Raw genomic sequence first — 22,900 nt, 5'->3', positions numbered from 1 at the left:
GAAGTTTGGATTATAATTTAGCATAATACACAGTAGATAACCGGTCAGTTGAATTACTGACACCTTTTTAGTATCAACTATTACAACGTTTAAAAAAAGTCTATTGTTGATCAAAGTGTCTTCAAGATTTAGGTACTTACTTAGTAGGTACAGTCGCCATCAGATATATCGAAGCGGCCAAGATGCTGACAAATATCTGAACACGCCTCTATTTTCACAGCGCTAGAGTGCGTGTTCAGATATTTTTGACCACCTCGGCAGCTCCGATATATTTGGTGGCGACTGTACTTAACTAACTATACCTGATTTTGTGACATTTAAAATGAAGGTGGTACGAGTACATATCTTGGCTGGTGGTGTTTAAACACATGTTATTGCTATATCTACTTAGATAAAAGCTATAGGATAATGACTCCATACCCAACTTAACAAAAGGTAATTTCTTAGCACGGCCTGCACCACGGCGTATTATTCAACGCCTTTCTTACAATAAAACTAAATAAACCCGAACTGAAATCGTTATAATGCACTTAACGACTAAAACATATTGCGTCCATATCGCACGCTCGCTCGTTTATTATTTTCACTTCGTATTAATTAAGGCTACACTGCAACGAGTGTGGGAATTCGCCATGCACTAAGGTGATCATTATACTTTAAATATCATAATAGAAATAATTAAGCGGGAGATCGCTCGATCGCCGCAAGCGTTTAGATCGTGCGCGGGCGCATGATTGATAAGTCATACACCGTCTCTCTCGCACACACGACTCTGTCGTCTTCCATCTCTCTCTAGCATTAATTGATCTCTGTTGCAAACGGCGCCATGATTGTCGCTAGATAGATCATGTTGATTCTGAACCGCCTAGTTGTTAGTCAAATCAATACTCATTGTTACACCACTGTTATTAATATCGTCGTATTTATTATGTAGGTATACTGTAAAAAGCAACGCAATCAAATATAGCATTACCGGTTGCTTTATTGCTATAGTATATATTGCTTGTCGTTTATTAATTTATGATTACTGCGAAATCTAAATTCAATTATGTAGTTGTAAATTCAAATGCTTAATTTCCTTCGGCTAATCGTGAAGTTACTAAGATAAAACATCGAATGCGCCATTATTGTTTGTAGTATCTTATGTCGATGTAATAGGCAGGTGTTATGAGCAGAGTTTGTAGATGAAAAAGGAGCAAATAGCTTCATCAGAAGCCAGGGCGGTGCTGTGCCGCATCCACCCGCGCTTTGTGGCCCGGTGCGTAATTGAAACAGAATGGCTGTGAATTGGGGGCGTACGTCACACCGCAACCAAATGTACATAATAAATTTAACTACTGGTTTTATAGCGTGTTCCCACTTGTTTATGACACCTACAGTGTTTAGTCGTGGATACTTAACATTCGCAAATTCGAGCAAATTTGAGTTCATTTTCACTGTTTATTGTCATAACATTTGAATAAAGTTCTCCTTATCGGGTTAACTCCGTCTACCTAAGCGCGTAATCCTAGATAATCTTATCTATAAGAGGGGCGTAAAGCGTTGTTTGATATCTATAATATTTAGTCGTAAATACTGGTAGCATTCCGCTGTTATGCAGCAACTCCGCACTAATTTAAAAGCTTTTACAATATGGTGCACAATACCGCCTAAGGATTTTACAGTTGTAAAATTTAATAACAGTTGCCATAGTCGTAAGCCAGATACGAAAATCCCAATACGTTTTCCCCCACGGCACAATTCCACGCGAAACCGAAAATACGTTCGCTAACGTGGCTCTGGGGGCCGGTTTTTGAATTTCGAGTGCTCGATTTTATCACTCGAAAATCGGTGGAAAACTGAAAATGCAAATTTTTGAAATACGAGCGATAGAAATTGGGAATCGAGTGGTATTGACCACTCGTTTTCAATTCCATTAGTACAATTTAAAAGCCGGGTACTGGAGCTATAATTGAAAGAAATTCACGAAATCGAGCGGTCGAGATTCAAAAATCGGGCCCATCCATGGCTATGGTTTGCAAAGTCACTTGCAAATCGGTGTCGGTGTAACGGCCAGCCGCTACACGTTGAGAGTATCACACTTCGCGATCACGGGCCTGCTTATCTCGTTCGGAATAAATTATTATTCAATTTATCACCTCCGAGCATGCCCAATAAACTTCTGGTTGTTATTACGCGCCGGAGATAACGAAACTAATCGCTACACGACGGATTTCAACGACGGCGCTCGCAGTTTTTTATTCGCGTTGTAAATTTGCTGCGGCATTGATTTTAGGAGTATGTGCTTTTACAAGTAACTTAAAGGAAACTGTTGGGAACTCCAACAGTAATATACTTAAATGATATAAGTCATTCATTAATGCATTCATTCTAATTCTGTTACCATGTGACATGTGTATGTACACATCACCTCAATTTCACCTATGTATGTGCTTTTATTAATTATTGATTAAATATTGTGACCACAAGACGGCTTTCTCTCTATCGCCCATACTGAACCATCAAACACTAGACCCTCCGCTGAACAGAAACATCAGAATCATTAAAAAAATACTTACCTTCAGACTTACAATTTAATTTATCACCTAGATATCAGAGGGCTGACGTGTACTAAAATTACGTTTACCTACTTACATATTACGAGTGTGTAACTATCTCCAGCCTAAGAAGGTTATTAATCAGCGTATTCTACGAAGTAATCATTACTTGGTTAACCTAAGCTAACTTATTTAAACTAAACTAAAGTCAATCTTTTAATTAGTTAATGCCCCATAAATATGCAAGCATGTGTGTGTCTGGTCAGCTACGTCTAAGTGTGCGCGCATCACGATGATCTCGTATCTCGTATTATTAATAATGTTTTATCATTTATTACCGGAATGAGTAATGAAAGTTCCCCGCCACGCCTCCTCCGCACTCTGTCTTCGTCTTCATGCGGATTAAAAATAAATCCACTTTTTTTTTTGGGACGTTTAATGCAAAGACAAATGATGTTAAATGTTAATCAAGTGTTACCTTGGTGGTCACTAATCAATTTGTTTTTTTGACCTCATTGGATATGCAAATTTAATACACTTAATCAGTTTTTAGAGCGCGGCATTTGTTATTTGATATATCTGTAAAAATTATAATACCTAAACAACTAATATCCGTAGGTCTCGAAGTCAGCAGATTTCCTTTTCTCATATTAAAGTGTAATCAATACAGTTCCACTTTAAATGCTGCAAAAAATTGTATACTGTACCTATTTATAGTTTCATATATACTTAAATGAGAAAAACATCTCTGATTCGTTGATTGATATCCAAAACTTAAAATCAAAGGTAACAATCACCTATTTACCAAACAAAATTGTAAAGTTTCTGTATTAGGATACGAAGTAGTGACAGATCTACTACAAAGTGACTTGTTTGTCAACTGACAATATTAGTTCTGATAATGTAGGGCCTATCACAATATTAGCGTTGCACTGTACCGTCCAACCTATTGGCCCAGGATTAGACCTCGTAATAGAAGGTTTATAATGAAGCGTGTGGTGAATGAGTGGGGGGGTGAGGTAGGGGGTTACTACGATGCTCGTTAGCAGCTGATTGATCGGCTTCGGAACGCGCGTAGCTGCGTACAGGATGCTTCTATTAAGGATATATAATTTAAGCTATTGATCGCGAGATCATGAAACTTAACACTGTAAAGTTTTCGTTTAGATGAAATAACGACTAACCTAGCATAACCTGCATAACATTTAAATAGTCACTAATAGAACAACCAATACATTTAAGGCAACTTAATAATCCATATCTAAAGAATATTTTTTTTAGTTTTCCAAACACATACCCACAATGTGTCATTCATTAAAATATTGTTGTCGTCGAGAGAAAAGGCATTGATTGTTGCGTCATTCAAGCGTTGTCATTTTGTAAAATCAGATTCTAATTTTCATGTCATAATTGTCATTTTGTAAAATCATATTCTAATTTTCGTGTCATAATCTTAATTATATTTTTTATTGTAACCCAAAATGATCACGATGTATGTCCACACCTATTGTTTCACTTGTTAATAGCGAGTGTGGTATAACTAATAACATCTCATTCGGATTCATTTCCTGTGATTAATTATCTGTTTAATCGATATAAGATGTTGTGCCAACAGCCTTCTCAAGTTTCTTAGGCGTTAAAGCCTCCAACACAAGCTCGATATTCAACCATATGATTATTAACACATGGTTGATTTTTGAGTGATATCTGTTTGATGATAGATTAGGTTAAAGAGTTGATCTATCAAATTTTTTTCATCTCATTGAAGATAGCTTTTGTTAGAGGTTTAATTGGTGTCTAAACTGGCTCGTGGTTAATTCGATTTCTGGCCGAGCTTTGCCCATTTGTTTTTGTCTGTTGTGTGATGCTTCGAGAGTTCATCTAAAGTTGATTGATTAGAAGAGACTTTGATATTTGTGGGCGGGGTGAGGTTATTGCTTTTTGGAAATGGATTGTGGTCTGAGTGCTAAATGAATGAAATCGTAAAATATGTGGCTATTTGCATCTGCTTATTGTCCGTAATTAAAATGAGCGACAAAAACGAATATTAGTTTTAGAAAGGAGATAAATCGTTTGCTATTATGTTTAGAAAAATGTTGAAATTGTATCCGTTTGTTTTTAATCAGAAATGAATCTGTCGTGTCAAAAACAATGTCGCGAACCTAGAGACGTGGCATACGTAGGGCTGTGACATTCGTCTCAGTTCGGCCCTTTTATAAAAAAACGATTATGTCACAGTCGCTCTAAAATTATACAAAGATTGATGATGTTAGTACATTCCTTGTTCGAATTAGAACAAGGGTGAAGATTGATGGTGTATGGAACTCTGTTTACAATTACTGACAGATATTACGATTGTTGAGCAATCGAGTTTTGCTGACTCAAGGGGATGCTGGTGTTAGGTAAACTGTATGTCGTCGGCCTAAGTCGCAAACCTCGTAACTCCATTTCAAGGAAATTAGTAATTGCTACCTTGGACAACAATACTTATGGTCGCAAATCTCGTAACTCCCCCGGAGGAGTTACGAGGTTTGCGACTTAGGTCACTTAGGTCGACGATGTGTATGTGTAGTACGGTGAACGATGCTGAATGTGTCAGGAATTTCCCTATTCGAGCTTCAACTTGTTTCATATGTTCATTGTGGATTTGTAATATTAACGATGATAATTGTTACCTTTCTCTACGTTCATCTTTTCAATGTTCATTTATGTTACTAATACCTATAGCAAAGACAATTTTATTTAGTAAGGCCAATGCGGCCAAATTCGTCATGTCAAAGGGGTAATTCAGTAAACGAGCGTATTTTTTTTTAATCGTAGATAATAACCTAACTACATACTTTTGCTACATTACATTGCTGAAATTGCTGCTTTGTCGATGAAATTATCAATTGTATATAGTAATGATATAGTATAATTATATATACGGCCCCGACACTATCATTAGCAATGACATGAAGTTTCATGACTCTCCAGCGTTTGGTCCAGTCAGGTTATGACATTCTTAAATCTCCCCACACACTTATCAGTATTTCTATCAGTATTTTCATCATTACTTGTCACGGGGAATTTTAAGTTATTATTTTCCTAACCGTTCTTAGTTATGTTGTAGTGTACGTTTTGAAGAACACAAAACCAAGACATTATTCAAGCATCGATTCAAATATTTCTAACCTGTCGTAACTAAATATACTATGTACTGTGGCAACTCTATACCCGATGAGCCAGAAAAATGCAGAAAAAGAAATAGGTAACTAAAAAGAATATTTATTTGTTTCAACCTTTTCGTGCGTGCGTGCGTCATGACTGTGTGAAAGATTGGTAGTTAAAAAATGTATACATTTTTTTTTAATTCTTACCACGAACCGGGGATCAAACTATTTTTAAAGTACGATCAGCATCATATAGTAGGTAGCATCCAAAGTATCTATCCAAATAGTTTGATACGCCATACATACCTATTATTATATGGTGTACCGCACTATTTGAATACTTTGGATGCTACCTACTATACGACGCTGACTGTACCTACTGGATTCTTCTTTTATGTAAGAATGTATACGTATTTGGTTAAGAAAAAAGGTACCTGATATGTAACCTAGTTAACTTACCTATAATAAAAATACTTTGTTTTTATTTGGTTAGTAAAATAAAAACGGCTATGGCAGAAATTTTATTAATGTTTTGAAGAAAACTGAATGCAATTTATTTCGACTTAAAGATCTATATTATTGTGTTCCTTCGAACTTTATCTGAGTATCTCTTTTCGTTTCAGATCCTTATGAAAAAGTCTTTAGTACCGCATTTTTCTGTCGCATTCTATATACATATTATGCTGAGGGAAGGACCTTTAAGACACAGGTTTTTGGGGTATCCGAAATACTAATACTTGTACATAATTATTAAAAAAGTGGTTAGGATTTTGCTGATTAAAACTAGTCGGGGTTTCTGCGGTTGACCTGACGTTTAGTAAAAACAATATCTGTGGAGGTTCGAAGTAAGGAGGTATAAAAAAAGAGTCCGTCATAAAGCAAGTTCGAACGGGATAGTCTTATATGGAACATTCAACCATAAACACTAACTATTCATTCTCAATTAGTCATAAAACTTTTTAAGCTTTACAGGCCTGATTTAATTAATATGTTTTATCCCTTTCTTACAAATACATAAGTCAAAATGAGAGATAAAGACCAAAACGAGAAGATCAAAATTATTCATAGCTAATTCAGGCCAGTAGCGCGTTTATGAATAATGCCATAAACCAGAGAGTTTACTTATAGGATAGGTGCATACTTACAACATGTTATTATATAAGGCCATATACAGAATATACGAAATAGGGATGTTGACCATATTTTAAAAAATATATTGAACTCCATGCACGAAATAAAACGCAAAAGCGAATATTACGCAAAAGTCGGCGTAGGGTCCATTAGTAAATTCAGAGGGTCTACTTCGAAATGCGAAAATCTAAATTTCGTTATCAGTCTCTAACGCTCGAATACGCAAGAGTGATAAAGAGGCAGAAAACTAAATTACGCGGTAAGCCCTCAGTATGTGCTAGAGGCGCCCCCTACGCAGAGTATTGCGTAATATTATTCTATTTCCCTGAATAGGAAATATTACTCGAAACTCTGCGTAGGGAGCGCCACTACCACAATCCATCACAATCTGGGGGTCTACCGCGAAACACGAAATTTCGTTATCTAACCTCTCTATCACTTTTCATCATCATCATTCTCACTTTTGCATATTCGAACGATAAAGAGGCAGATAACTAAATTTCGATTTTCGCGTTTCCCGGTAAAAATATAATTAAATTGTTGTAAACAACTTAAAATAAAAGGTTTTTAATTTTTATTTCATGTATGGAAATTTTTTAGAAAGGGACAGAGATTTTCTTTATGCATCGTATTCTGCATGTTTTCCTTTTTTCTTGAGAGTCAAGTGAAAATAAACTTAAGAGCAATGATAATAGAGTAGGTATACTTCACTTATTGATTTAAATGCCAGTAATGACTCTTGTTAGTATAAAACCTTCTTCTAAAGTACTTTAAATGACGGAATGAGGGATTAGAGTGATGCGCTCCACTCACTATCAGTATAATGTCATTATTTTGACATTTCTTCAAAAATATTAAAAATGTTTAATAACTTCATTATCGTCCATCATTCTTTCTGTCATTTCTGATTTCATCATTCTAATCAATTCACTGTCAGTATAATGTCATTTCTAGTATCATTACTTTGACATAACTCCAATACTGACGGAAATTATTAAAATAAACTTCATTACTTGCCGTCATTCCTTCATGACACTCCCTACACTATCACTAAAAACGTCATTCCGTCAAAGTAATGTCAGTATCCATGATAGTGTCGGGGCCGTAATATACTATTGTTAAAAAAAACGCTCGTCTACGGAATTACGGATTCGGCATCATTGACCTTAGTAAAAAATATGAACTGAAAATTTAAACTATAAAGATCTGGAACTATTAAAAATGGAAATCGATATATATATATATTGTTATGCTCCATGAGTTTATTTAATCGCTCTACAATGTCCTTATGTTGTCTGAGAATGCAAGAATATATAATTTGTATCGGAAACTATGAATCCCTATTGACGGACATTTATTGGCACCCTTTCTCGGTACATTGTGACGGTCATCTCGAGGCAATAACGGTAGCAGTACCGCACAGTCATTCCTGCGGCGGCGCAAGCGATGGGATACGGGAGGGGAAATAGTCCACGGGTTCCGCCAGTATCGAAATTTACAGTAAAAAATCAATGGGCATTTTCATTTTAACTTGTACTTTAAAGCGCGACTTAAGTCGTGTTTCAGTAACGTCTAACCGTCACATTCCTGACAAGTTGTATTGGCTTTGACATTGACCGTCAGTTTTGTGACGAATACTAACCTGCCGTCACTGGTACACAAAGTGAAAATGGCCCTATGTCCGTCGTTATCGATCTTGCAATATTCGGGTGGCTAAAATGCTGATAGACAATTTAAGAAATTGCGAAGTTCACGGTTTCGCCCCAGCAGACCACTGTGATTATCGAAATTCTATATAAAACATAGATGCAGTCTGTATATAATGCACATTAGAATTTCGATGCCCGCGTTTGTCCCCCGGGTAATTTTGTTATACCTTGTAAAGACGTAAGGCCTAACTAGCATATTCCTACTACATTATCTAAGTATCACTCTTTCAGGGCTAGATTACTTAGCTCTTTTTATGACATATAGGTACTTAACAGCAATCAAATATCACTCTCCTATTAATAAGTTAGATGAATATATTTCATGATATTATTTGATATTTGTAGCTTGCGAAATATCTTATATTTATTATACATTTCGCAAATTATGTATATTATGTATGTATGTATATGTATGTACTATGTATGTATTTACTTTATTGTACATAGAAATAACTATAAACACGAGAAACACAGTTACAGAGTCAATTAAATACAACAAAGGCGACCTTATCCCTGAATGGGATCTCTTCCAGTTAACCTTTGAGGAAATGAGTAGGACAGAAGTAACGATGAATGACAAACAAAAGCAAAATATTAATTACACATGTGATGTACGTAATACGCAATTCAGTAAAGCTTCCCGCTCATGACTTGTGCCATGGTAGATGGAAACAGAGTATGTTTACCGATGTACGCGCGTACCTACCCACCGTGAATGTATTTGATACAGTTATCCAACTTATCCAACATTACAACATAAAAGTGTTACAGTGCTTATAAAATTCCATTTCAAAATGTTTTTATTGATGTCATACGCGTTATTGTCATTTACTGCTGATATCACTATTATCAGACGTTGAGTGTATATGTTACGGGTAATGTTAGAAGGTTGATTAAACTTATGTTTACCCGGGTATAACTAGTAGGTATTACCCAACCCTTGTCGGTAAAGTCCGAAAATTTAAATTTTCTAACATATATATTTTTCTCTCACGCTAAATTTATTATTATATCATCATCAAGAGTTCCACTGAAAGTTATTCCGTCATTCCAAAATTATGACGTTTAATTTTTAAACGGCTATTATTCGAATAGACAAGTGTTTATAAACGGCCAGTACGCAATTCCACGGATTCCACCAAGATTATGATCGATTATATTTTCGTCGCATTTTCACACTGTCTAGAAAAAATATGTCGAGACATTTTGTCGTCGCGCTCGGGGTATCGGGATCAAACACTCTGCCAGCTGTTTAATTCTTATACAAATAAAAGTGGAATTAATCAACGTGGACATAGTGATGAGACATATTTCCTCGTTGGACATTACACACATAGCTCGCTTCATAGGTGTCTTTTGTATTGATTTATTTTTTGTGAAAAGCAACGTTGATTTACTGATGTTTCATTGGTCAAAGCGTGGTATTAATTTGCTCTTTATTAATAGGGATAGTTAAATTTTGTCAAATGATCACTTGGGTGATTTAGTGCCTGTTTACATAAGATATTCTATAAATTGGTATTCTTTGTAAAATATGATCTGGTTGCGTGAAAAACTAGTCAAACTTTCATACATTTTACACGGAATTGCGGCAATAAAGTAGAGGAATAGCCGAAATATATTTAATTTTTGTATGTGCAAGATCAAGCACATCCCTAGCGGACGCAGTTGATCCATATTCTAGTTTCCAGCAACTCTTGCGCGGATCCGATGGTAATCTCGCGACGAAATTATCAACAATATATCAAAGTCCCCAAAGTCTTGAATGGCCGCTTTATTCTAAATTTTATATTAAAACCAACGTTCCATGGACATTTAGTGCTCTATTAATATATTTTTAATATAGCTTAAACGTTTTGTTTTTCCTCTTAATAACTTTTATTATAGCGCCCTCTTTGATCTACCGTTTCTATCTGAATATTTGAATGTTACATTTTATTTAAATTAATGAGATTCGGTTTTTGGTATAAATTTGTCATGTTTCTTAAGGGTGTTAAACTTGAATTTTTATGACGTTAAAACCGGTTTTACGTCCTGGTGGTTTATTATGGCATTATAATGGTAATGTTTATTGTTCAGCTAATTTGTCCACCATAAAGGACGAGACTTTCGCGATGTATGCACGTTTCGTTTCTTCTTTGCATACGCTTAAGTTCACATAAAAAATAAAAAGATCTTAAGGGTCATGACCAGCGACGGATTTTTAACATCGATATCAAGAGCTTTACGATTGGCAATTTGTTAGCGTCAATTTTTAAACATGTAGTTAAGACGATAGCGATTTATTTTTATTTGCTTGCACATTATCGGACAGAGAGCACGTTCTTCGTTTTAGGAATTTTAACTTAATATATTGCTGATGTCTATCAAATGTCAGTCAAATTTCTATACATATAAATCTAAAATATCTATTTATATCACTGAACAAACCGCCTACTCGATTGTTGTTGTCTTTTTTTAATGGCTGGCGCGTGTCAACGGCCAAATTCGATCGTCGAATTTACGCCGAAATTATGCATTGTTTCCGATCCCAATGCGTGTTTAATCGATTATTTTAGGCGTCGAATTCGATCGCGTTCCAATGTTTGCGATTTAATCATTGTTTGAAACTCGATTCCATAGTTTCTTTATTTTGACTCGGAGTTTTACAACTGAGAATGGCATTTTTAAGCCAATTAATTCACTGTGAGTACAAGTGACTCTATTTCGATTCTGGTACTTTCTATATTCTTATTTCTTAGGATATAATCTCACATTAAATTGCGAGAAGGATAAGCTATAAAATTATTCAGAGTAAAGGAGAGTGTGACCGCAGTAATACTAAAACATGGGCCGATTCTTTTCTCAGTTTGTATGCGGCTATTGTTGACCGTCCGTCCGTCCGCATCATGCCTGGCACTAAATCACGTTCGTCGTAAATTCGATACGAGTTATAATAACTTATACAATGAGAGATCTGTTCTCATTTGAATTTGAACATTTCTCATGTGTGACATTGGTTTTTTAATCCGAATGTAGCTGTGTGTGTGCTGTTTGGTTTATTGGTTGTAAAATGGATTTGTTCATAAGCTGTTAAAATCAGTAAGTCATCGCGTAGCTGAGCTATCAATATCGGCTCTGTTCGAAATTGACATAAAAATCACGTTGACTTAGGCCCACTTGCACCATTCCACTAACCCGGGGTTAACCGGTTAAACCTGGAGTTAACATGGTTACCAGTACAATTTGACATTTGGTTGACGGTTAAACCGCTTAACCCCGGGTTAGTGGGATTGTGGGCCTTAATGTAATATACTTAAACGAAACAACAAAAAATAATTGAAAATTAGTACCTACTAACGTGAAGAGTTTTAATTCATAGTGCCAATTTTCATAATACTAACATTACTAACATGTATCTTATTGTTCAGAGGACGTAGGCTCATTGAGGTAAATGTACTACTTACATTGTAATACTTACTTAACAATGTACCTAAAGCAATGGAGATAACCATCCGAATTAGTAAAAGACTATAATTGAAACTACATAAGTATTACAGTTGTTCACGACTTGTATAGTTTCATATTGCCTTTTGCCCAAGAAAATCACATTTGTATTAAAAATATAATTGTTATGTATATGAGCTTAAACTATAAAAGACTAGAATGTTTATTATTAGACGACGTTTGTTTAAAGTAGAGGTCTACTTGGATTTATTATTTCAGAGACAATATGTGACGTCCCACGGGTAAAGGTACCTTATGGCCGTTGGCGCTTATGCTATTGTTAACGCCGCTCCAATATTATTGCGGCGCTATGCGACGTAAGCGCCAGCCGCCATAAGGTACCTTTTTCCGTAGAACGTCACATATTAATCTTAAGATACATGCCAATATTCTTGTCACATATTAACTTTTGGGCCATTTCTATGAAATTATTTACTTGTTACTACTACCTCGCCACTTTTGTTGTTACAGTAATGTGAATGTAGTAAAGCGCTTAATATAAGTGCAACATTTTCAAAGCGAAATAGTAAATATTAAAAGTTGTATCAGAATTACCCCTAGCTATTGTTTGCATACGCAGGCCCCACACACCACGCGTGTTTATGCGACAAGCACGTACGGCTTACTTTGTCGCACGACATCTGCTGACTCCACCGCGACACGTGCCCGTATTCTTATTACACAGGCCCTAAAGGTCAAATTGCTATAGCAAAGCACGCTTAACTTAACAACGTATTGACAGACGCCTTTATTTTAAAAAAAGTGTGAAATTTATCAACGCTTTCTTATGATTTTGTAAAGGTAATTTTCATAATTTAGTATTAACATAATTTTATAGCGTTAAAAGGGCATATCGACGACAACTTCATCGGAGGGCTAGTAAAGATGACCAATTTGTTATCTAACAGAAACAAATAACACGGCCACCTACACGAAACACCCTGAGCGTCCACATGAAAATGGACTTTATATTTTAAGACCGACACTTCAAAACTGAACGAGCAGGAAATCTCGGTCCGACAAAAAACCGATACGTCCTTTGTAATCTTTTTGACGCCACGGAGGCTTACTCGCAAGTTAATTGCTTTCATTTTTTTTACGTCGTGGTCGGGTAAATGTTTTATTATTGTATTTTGTCTACCTGAATTGGTGGAGACATTGCAGTGATACCGAGACGGTGAAAAAATATCGATAAGTTTATCGGTACCATTCGGCACTGAGTCACGGGGGAGCGATGTTGTACCTACTCGATAACACAGGTATGGAACGGATTAGATACGATTGGTGAAGATGTACCTACATTTTAGGTGCTTGGGAAATCTGGTTACGGCTTAATCATTTGAGATAACGATTATCAGTGCGATTAAAGTTTTCTTACGCTACGTCTTAAGCCCCCTCCAGACTATGCGCGTGAATCGCGGGCGAAGCCGCGAACGCGAGTGTGGAGTCTAGTTCGCTGATATGCGAAATCGACTCCAGACTCGCGTTCGCGGCTTCGCGCCGCGATTCGCGCACGAGTGTGGAGCGGGCTTTACGTAGGCGAACAACGCGCGAACGCGGCGCGGCGCGGCGCGGCGAAATCAATCCTTTGATGCCCATAGAAGTGTCCTACGTAAGCGATCTCGTTGCGAACGCGGTGCGGCGCGATTTGCACGCGAATGTCAGGCGGCGCGGCGCGGCGGCGGCCGCTTTCGCCGCGCCGCACCGCGCCGCGTTCGCGCGTTGTTCGCCTACGTAAGACGTAGCGTTAGATTGATACGTTTAAAGTAGTCATAGATTTAGCAAATTCTTAATAGGTAGTTAAACCGTTTTTTTTTACAAAACCCCTAAGGGCCCCCCCACATCTAGCGTCTTTCGAGCGTCGGCGTCTACAGCTCTATGGCCGCTGCTCGACGCAACGTCGACGCAACTGCGCAGCGACGTCATTTTCCATAGCGCTGACCAGACGCCGACGCTCGAAAGTCGCTAGATGTGGGGGGCCCTAAACCTTTATTTATATTAATATTAAAAATTCTAAAATCAATCTCATATTTCTTATATGCATTATTGCAAATTTCTGTTTTCTTATTTTAAAAGTAGGTAAAACATGAATTAACAATGCCAGGTTCACATCTGCACTCCTAATGTGACTTCCTCCCAATTTGCTCGCTGTACATCCCACGCTACAGTATTTTTTGTGGCCATTGTTTCCGAAACAATTTCTAGCAAACATTCTACTATCTATTGACTGGACACACCCTTATAAACTTTTTTTTAAATCACTCAAATGCCGCCAGATTTCTCGGAAGGTAAATTTTATGGGCGCATTAAGAAAGTCCAAGATAATGTGCCGTTAGAAATTAATACAGAAATAATACTTTATACTACTTAGGAACATGGGGAACAAAGGGCCGTTCTGGTAATGTCAACGTTTCCGTCGCCGCATAAGGAAACTGGAGTGAAACAAGTGATTTGCAACAAAGTCCCGAATGCAACTAATCCACATAAACGCTGGTTATGCGGCGGATAAGCGTCGTAAAATCGGAAATTCGAAACAGATGTTGGGATAAACAACGTTGCTTATGTATGGATTGGAACTGATGACGGAGGATCCTATGAAATTTTTACACGTGTTGTTTTTACTGTAGACAAGTGCAACAAGACAGCTAAACATAATTTTTAATGACAATAGGATAGGATTTTTCGCTGAAACCAACGGATTGTATAGAAATGAAAGTCCCTTATTTTTCGCATCATCTTTCTCGGGCCATTTACAATATTAAGCTACCATGCAGCTATTAGTGACAATTTCCCTAATAGCTGGTTATAGGATCGTCCGTGTCGATATCGATCGTGATCGTGTTATTTGCGGCCGCTAGATGGCGTTTCGCGGAAGCGTGACGCGCGGCGCCGGCGCACCGCAGCCATTGCTATGTAATTTATTGGTTATTTCGCAGTAATTGTACCCTCGCCGCCCCTTACTAAATGGCTCAACTTGGCGTGCAAGACGTGCTCGCTTACATTGTTTTGGATTACTTAGAATGTGTTTATCTTTTCGACTGTTTTGATCGGCGGTAGGTAGCAGTTTCATCTTTTTTCATTGTTTTGCTTTTGGTCCCTTTTTTAATAACATTAATGTGTCGTTGCTCGTTCTATAATTAGTTATGCGTAGACGCATATTATTAATAAATTAATCTGCCTTATTTAACTTCTTTTCAGTGTCTTCAGTGTCGATGTGTTTTATTTGTTTCTTGCTTCATCATTTCATACCTGTTTCATTATTGTACGAGTACTCATCATAAAGTTCCCACTTGCTTTCTCTTCAAACACGACTGAATGGATCAATTAACTTAATAAATTATTTGCTCAAAGTTGCCGGCCGAGTGGCTGGATTAAACATACTCGTACGCATATTCGTTCGAGTTCGTTGTCTGTCACGCTACTTAACTATAAGTTAACAAACATCGGGTTTGCGGTGCGACCCGTTCTTAATTGTTCTGATCATCAACTTTCTATTTGGTCAATGCTTTTTCTGTGTGGATTTGATTTCTGATCCTTGCCTGTTAATTAAAAGTATTTATCGTATTGTTGTAACTGAACCTAATTCGGTTATTGTTATTAATACCCATTTAAAATTTAAAATTGAGAGTCGTTCAATTGATTGATTGGAAGCAAGCAAATGAAAACTGCTGCTTATAATATATATATATTACTTATGTATTAGTTTTTTCTACCTACCGTGTTAACGAATGCCGCCTACTTTCTTGTATTTCATGAGTATCCTTGTGACTCGTGTGGAAACTGCATGGGGTGATATGTAGTATGTACCTAACTGAAAATGCTTTTGTACAACATAGGGCGACAGTTGCGTTGCTTAAGATAACATTGTGAAGATAAGGAGTATTACCAACCCCACTGTTTTGTTACGAAAGAACTGCGACGGGAAGTCATTGCGGGCCACTTAATTAAAGTAATTACGTAATTGTGCTTGAGATTACTTTAGCTTTGATAACGCGAGTGCGAATTACAATTGTAATTGTACTGTAGTACTTGTTCATCAGGGCGTATTCAGAAACGTGAAGTATGATACCAAGTCGAGTCTTTCAGATTGTGTCGTACATACTCAACTCAACTACTGATCAATTCCATCCAATTTAGTGCTTATTGGTGTAGATGTCCGTGGTGCCCTCTGTCATTTGCATCTCTCGGACGAGACGATAAATCTCACTTCAGCAGACGAAATCCCCAATCGCTTCTGTCATGACTGTGAGAGCCGCTGTTAACCTGGTAGTCCGCTAGAAGATCAGCCGCAATATCCACTGCAAATATAATACGTACCTAATATGAAATAGGTATCATATTTTATTACTCTGAATACATCTTCAGACGGGTGTCAAATTGTAGCGGCCGGTGACAAATTGTAAATGTTGTGTTATTTGCAACAGTGTCGTGATAGGATCTGGGTCAGTGCCGATGTATAAGTAGAACCGATGTTATTAATGCAAAAGTGCTTTTGGGTCATACCAACACTATCCCCAAAGTTAAGCGGCCCACAGATTACCAGTTCGCAGGACAATATCAGCCTGTCAGTTGTTCGGAGCTTCAAATTTTGCTTTTAGGACACTGAATCGTAACATTTAATTAATGGTGTAAGTACTGATACAGCATTTAATTCAGATGCGTTAGAAATCGTTGTAAGCAACAAGCGAAACCTAACAAACACATTATTACAAAAAATTGTTGGCAACGAAATGTTAATATTTACTCAGATTCATTTATAAATCATAGAAATTTAGGTTTACCTAAATCAACTGTTTTTGTTTTAAATGTATGTTTGAAAACTGAGCAAATATCTTAGATTCAAAATAGGCGAATGTTGTAATCGTCTAATTCTAGAAAAATAGAATAATACCCGCGGAGGCCGCCTCCTTGGCTGCGTGATTGATTGTACATTTGTGAAACTTGACACTCACATTTTAATTCATGGATTTGATTTATTTTTTAATGTGCCAGATTATAATGTCATCATCGCCTTGCAACTGCGTCATTGTGATAGTTGTGACAACCATGCTGCCCTCCTAAGCCGAATAGTGGCATCTCAAAAATAAATGAAGTTGAAAATTGAATTTTCAGATAAAGAAAGTAAGGTATACCTATGTTTGCATTAGATTTTTATTTGAGATACCGCTAATTGGCTTAGCAGGGCAGTATGCTTTTGTTAGTATTTCGATGAAGTAACATCGCCTACACTGTTAACCGTACACGGGTGGACCTTATGCCTTTTGTAATAAGGTCCACCGATGTACAGTTAGGAGTGTTGCTGTTTGTACCTATGTAATTAACTAATTTTTCAATTAACCTTTTGTAATTAACGTTTTGAAGATGAAATAATAATAGATAACATATTATTGACGTTAAGTATATTAGTCAATCGTTTCACGTTTTCCTTGCATCGCACTGCTATTATAGTACAGCGGTCTATAAACAATACAAAAATAGTACATTACTACAGAGGCCGGGACAAAAGGGGTTGCCGGCCGAAGACATATAGACGGCCGAGCGAAGCGAGGCCGGATAGGTCTGAGCGCGGGCAACCCCATTTCCCGCTGAGGTATGTATAGTGCTTTTCTCAAACATGCAATGAAATAAATAAAATAAAAAATCCACGAAACCCAAGTTTTATTTATAGAAAAAACTAAAAGTAAACTACACCCAAAATATAACTAAACACGTACCTATATCTTTATCACGCGTATGTTTTACACGAGTCGTGTATTTTTACTACCCGTATATTTTCATGTATCTTTGATTTTTTCGCCTTGTATCCGTCTGACTGTCGTTTTCGTCACATAAGTTTACATAGTCTTTCATGTTGATATCATGTTTCACATACATCGTTGCTTTATGCATGGAGAAAATAAGTATAATTTCCACAGTGTTCACGATTTTGTAGTTACTTTCATTTCTTTAACATATGCCACAAAACTGTTTCTAATAAACTGTAAGCCATTTTTCTTAGATTCTAAAATAATAAAATTGCCATAAGCAACCATATAGATACTTCGTCTTTGACTTGGCGGCAGAGGCAGCAAGTTATTTAAAATCAATTCTGGTTACGCTGCCAATTCCAACTCCTACGATTACAATTAAAATTAATTTCATTATTTTGTCGGGACTCATATTAAAGTAAAAAAATCAACAACGCACCATAAATCCAATAAAACAGAAATACAGAATGAAAATTTTTCAACTTTGCCTCCATAACAATTTAAAAAAATAACTACGCGTGTTTGAGTAGACCTTTTTACCGCTAACGTTTAGATGAAATATTTTAAATGTATTTATTTGTGTAGTTAAATTTATAATTTAAAATTACAGAATTTGGTTAATAATGTATTATTTATTAAGTTCATGTTGATTTTATACAAATAAAACTGCAAATTGTAGCAAACATTGTTTTTTGTTTTTTTTTTATAGGCGTAGTGGCAGAGTGTCATTACGAACCATAAAGCAAATACTGCCTCTAGTTTTTTTTAATGGCTGAATGCCACGATGCTGTGTCACAAATATCTGTGAAATGGAAATTAAAAAAGAGGACTTTGCCGGCCTAGGCCTGCAAGATTTGTATGAAATTCCATTAAATACCTCTTGTCCTAGCCGAACCTGAAACGTCATACTTCGCAGCCTATTATAAGGAACATAACATCAATATTTCATTGCATGTTTGAGAAAAAACATTTTAACACTTATATTCTCTGCAACAGGCTTCGATAGGTATTTCACTAAATACCCAGTGGCCTATTTCATCTCTAGCGGCTCCCCCCGCGCGGTTTCTAAATAAAAACCGCTAGATTACCCCTCATTAATCATCCTCTCGCCATTGTCACAACATGTCCCGTGTTCTCTGATCCCGGTACATTATACATGTTAACTCTAACACTCTTGGATGGACGCTAATTGCCCTCGATAAAGATCTTATCTCGAAGCATTGTTTGATAAATTAGTCGTTGATGCGTTCAAAAATTTGCAGACACCTTATATTCCCAATGTTCCATCGATATGAAAATTAAAAGAGATTACAAACTATTCCGTCTTGATTAACCTTTGATTTCTAATAAAATAAATTCTTTGATGTCACGTGTTTCGGCGATAGGGAAAATCTACGAATTCATTATAGTTCGGAATGTTGTGTTAACATTATGATAAAGTTGGCTTCGTTCCAACACTGTTGAATAAAGAACAATCCTATTTAGCCACTAACAGCACAAATGTTGGAAAATTTCCTACTCAAAACATAATATGAGTTTGATTGAACATTTTAAATATATATTTAATCATCTTTCAAAAAACAATCATAAAAGTATTTTTCATTATTAAGGTATTTCATTGCTTTCATTCAATTGAAACAGATCAGATAGTCTCAAACTCAGCAAAGTTTGAATTTGAACTACGGGTCTACGTTTTGAATTAAATTTAAATTATAATATTCGATTTCCGTATTTGAATCTATTCTAAAGTATTCGACTTAAGTAGGTATAATATTAGACATTGCCTTATTCATAAATAATTCTGCCATTGTTCTACTCTATGAAATTGTAATTTAGGTATTTCTTTGATCACCGCAACGTAGCATCATTATATTTCTCTCACTAGAAATTATCAAAAACATTTATTACGGTCTCGTTGAGAATTAACTGCCGCAGATTTAATTTAATTTCTCAGAACAAGCTATCAAATATTTCCTACTATAAACCGGTGTTATTACAGCTATAGTCACTTGAATGGGAGCCGCACTAACCGCGACGGCTTGGATACAAGCCAATATTTAAAGCAAATTTATTATTACTATAGATTATGACATTTTGGTTTGATACGACACGTTTGCTGCGGCTATTATACGATTTGTCACGCTGGCCTAAAACGCTTTGATAGTCGAATCAAGAAATCCATCATACAGAAATATAATAAGTAGCGCGTGCCCTGTAACCGGATCACCGCACATCTGCTCGGTCACATGAAAGATTAAAAATAAATAATAAAGAAGCAATCAAAGAATCCACCCGGCAAACAAGAAGACACGAATCTCCCGCGACGTCTGTCAAATTAGCATCACAAACTAAAATAGCGTCATTCTAATTATTTTGATGACTCAACCGAAATACAATTAATCTTGCCGCTTCTGTGAACTGTCTGAGTGACGGACGGACTGAAATATCGTCGCATTTTGCGATAAATAAACTTGCGAGTCGAATATCGGATTTCGATTCCATCGGTGCTGCGTATCAAAGATTTTATACGCGTGTTAGGTGGCGGGCAGCGGAGCGCAATGCCGCCCGCTCCTACGACGCGGGTACACTCACCGCGACATACGCAAGCCTGAAAAATGCTAAAAATATGTTTTATGTTAGAGTAGCTTACCTACAAAACAAAGGCCTATGTTTGGCAGCAGCTCTAATAAGCTGAATAAGATGGATGCCACTATTAGAACTTATTTTCTTTACCAAATCTGAGTCCGTCTGCTTATTCTACCTCTTTCTAATATAGCTTCGCTTGTAATTTGTATATACAGTACTGTCATAGTATTCATCGATAAAAATGATTTTAGCTACGCTATCTCTGTAAGCATTTCTTAAATGTAGCTCTGAATGTTTCTTAATAGATAGTCCGGAAATCAGCTGTCGTATACCGATTCCGACTGGGATATCGGCCAATGTCTCGCTATAGTCGGGTTCCTAGAGAAGATTGGTAAGACGAGTCGCCGGAACCCTGCCTTTTAATTGGCTTCGTAAATAAACTTGCCTTCAATGTCTCTACTAATTAGAAATTCACGTTAAGTCTTATTAGGTTTTAACTAAAAGTTATTGCAGTCAGATAATTAAAAAGCCATTCGTTTGATATTCTATTTCATTGTAAACAATATAGTGGACATAGTGCATTGCACGTATGAGTTATTTAAACTGATGATTTGACTTGAATACATACATTATTGAATTTTAGGCACATTTAACAGAACAGGAACGAGGGCAAATTACCTATTAGAAATATAAGGTCAAATGAAATATCCTGACTGAATACAATGGCACGACTGTCTTCTTGGTGCACAACTTTAACGGGCTAGTCATAGACAGCGTCACACCGTTGTTCTTTTCTCGACCTCGCGTCTGCGCCGCGTCTAGCTCTCCTCATAAATCACCCCACACAAATTGGAACCGCTAAACTCACTATAAAAACCCCAATAATAAGCACGGATCTAAATCCCATAAAAATATGATTTCAACTTTAATTCCGAAGCGGTTTACGACGATATAAAAATTGATTAATAACTCGATGCGGTGCAGGGCTATAGGACATTGTTGCGCTGACTTGACCCATTTACAGGTTGTTATTTTGGCGGGAGGTGCAGACGAAACAAGCCTGAGAAGGAATCCTGAAACGTGATTCATAATCGAGAGCTATAAAACAATGTTACCTCGAAAAGGTTTTTATAAAAGTGAAAAAAGCTTACGCCCAAAGGACCTCTTTGACCGAATAGCGTTCTTGGAATTCGCATGTTTAATTGATCTCATTTGGTTTGAATAAAATTTCTGATGTTTCGATCGTAAGCTCATCCATATTCACATTACTGAGACATGGCAAAATTACGTCGAAAATTTCAGCTTGTCCTTAACTTTTGGGAACTTGCGACATCTTTCAAATATATCAAAATTGACATGTTGATATTCGCTTAAAGTCGCACATAAACGGTTGTTCGTCACGATCAGGGTCCTCCATAATAGTTGTATAGACTCATCAGCACCTACACACGTGTCAATCAGTTCTCACCGGATTCCGCATTTCGCTTCTAGCCGATGGCGTGCGTTATTTTTCGATCTGTCACATTATTTGAGCGGCATTCGGCACGACAATGCTTAGACGTAATCCTCTTAATGACTGCCGTAATATTAGTGATGTTTTTTGTTGGAAGATACGATTATCTTTGCATTTTTAAATGGAAAACAGTGAATCTGTTATCTTGTAATTTCTGTCGACGGTTGTTTTTATCACGTTATGTCATTTAATCAATGCATTATTACATTCGTATAGCAAGTAGATACATAGGTACATAGTAGCTAATGTTGCAAGTATGTTAGTTGTTAATAAAAGTCGTTTAAAACACCACTGGCGTTAATAAAAATAAGCTTATTAGATATTCGTACGACGACACAGGAATGCCACACGTAATAATTCTCGTTACAGATCGAATTTATTCATCGGCCACATATATTTTATTGTTGTGGCTGGCAGCCCGGCCCGCCGCGGGGCCTTATAAAATTATTCGAATAAATAAGCGAGTGATCGCGCTGTAATTAAAAACATAACTTATTAATATAATCGTTTAATAGCACGACGGGTTTCGCGCCTCGTGGCGTGTTTAGGGAAAAATCTAAATCATGTCGATACCTTTATCGCGTGGCCCGGAGGCAGGCTATATTTACTCGACGCTTTGACACTTATTGTTATGAGAATTATAAGTTTGACTTTGCAATAGTTTGCGTTAACAGGTACCAGTTTTTACATACCTACAAATCTGGATGAAGAAGTCGCATGTTAGTTTTGCATGTTTGATCAGAATGTCATGTCAATAACTATTAAAGTACAGAATGATATAAATATCTGCGGGTGTAACCTTCAAATAATAGATTTTAATATACTGCGTTAGAAGCTAAAATATGTCAAACGGGGATAGTTTATTTAAAGCGAACTCATGCTATAAATATAAACTATTAATAAAGTGTAAATTACGGTGAAAGCTAAGTGCTCCCCGAGGCTTATAGAAATCCGTACTAGCTGTGGGTGTCGGCTTAGAAACTTATTTTTAATAGCATCGCTATAGATTTTAAATAGAAAGATAGATAATAAAATAAAA

The 22,900-nt window shown here is 36.6% G+C and overlaps 1 protein-coding gene across 1 annotated transcript in view; it reads left to right on the top strand.

The window, feature by feature from the left end:
- LOC134671903 (protein dead ringer) overlaps window positions 1-22,900 on the top strand; it is a 153,931-nt gene that overhangs the window by 105,755 nt on the left and 25,276 nt on the right. The window lies entirely within an intron of this gene.

Source organism: Cydia fagiglandana, chromosome 16 (assembly GCF_963556715.1).
Source record: "Cydia fagiglandana chromosome 16, ilCydFagi1.1, whole genome shotgun sequence".
Classification (NCBI taxonomy): Eukaryota; Metazoa; Arthropoda; class Insecta; order Lepidoptera; family Tortricidae; genus Cydia; species Cydia fagiglandana.
This window is presented reverse-complemented; position numbering and strand designations above follow the sequence as displayed.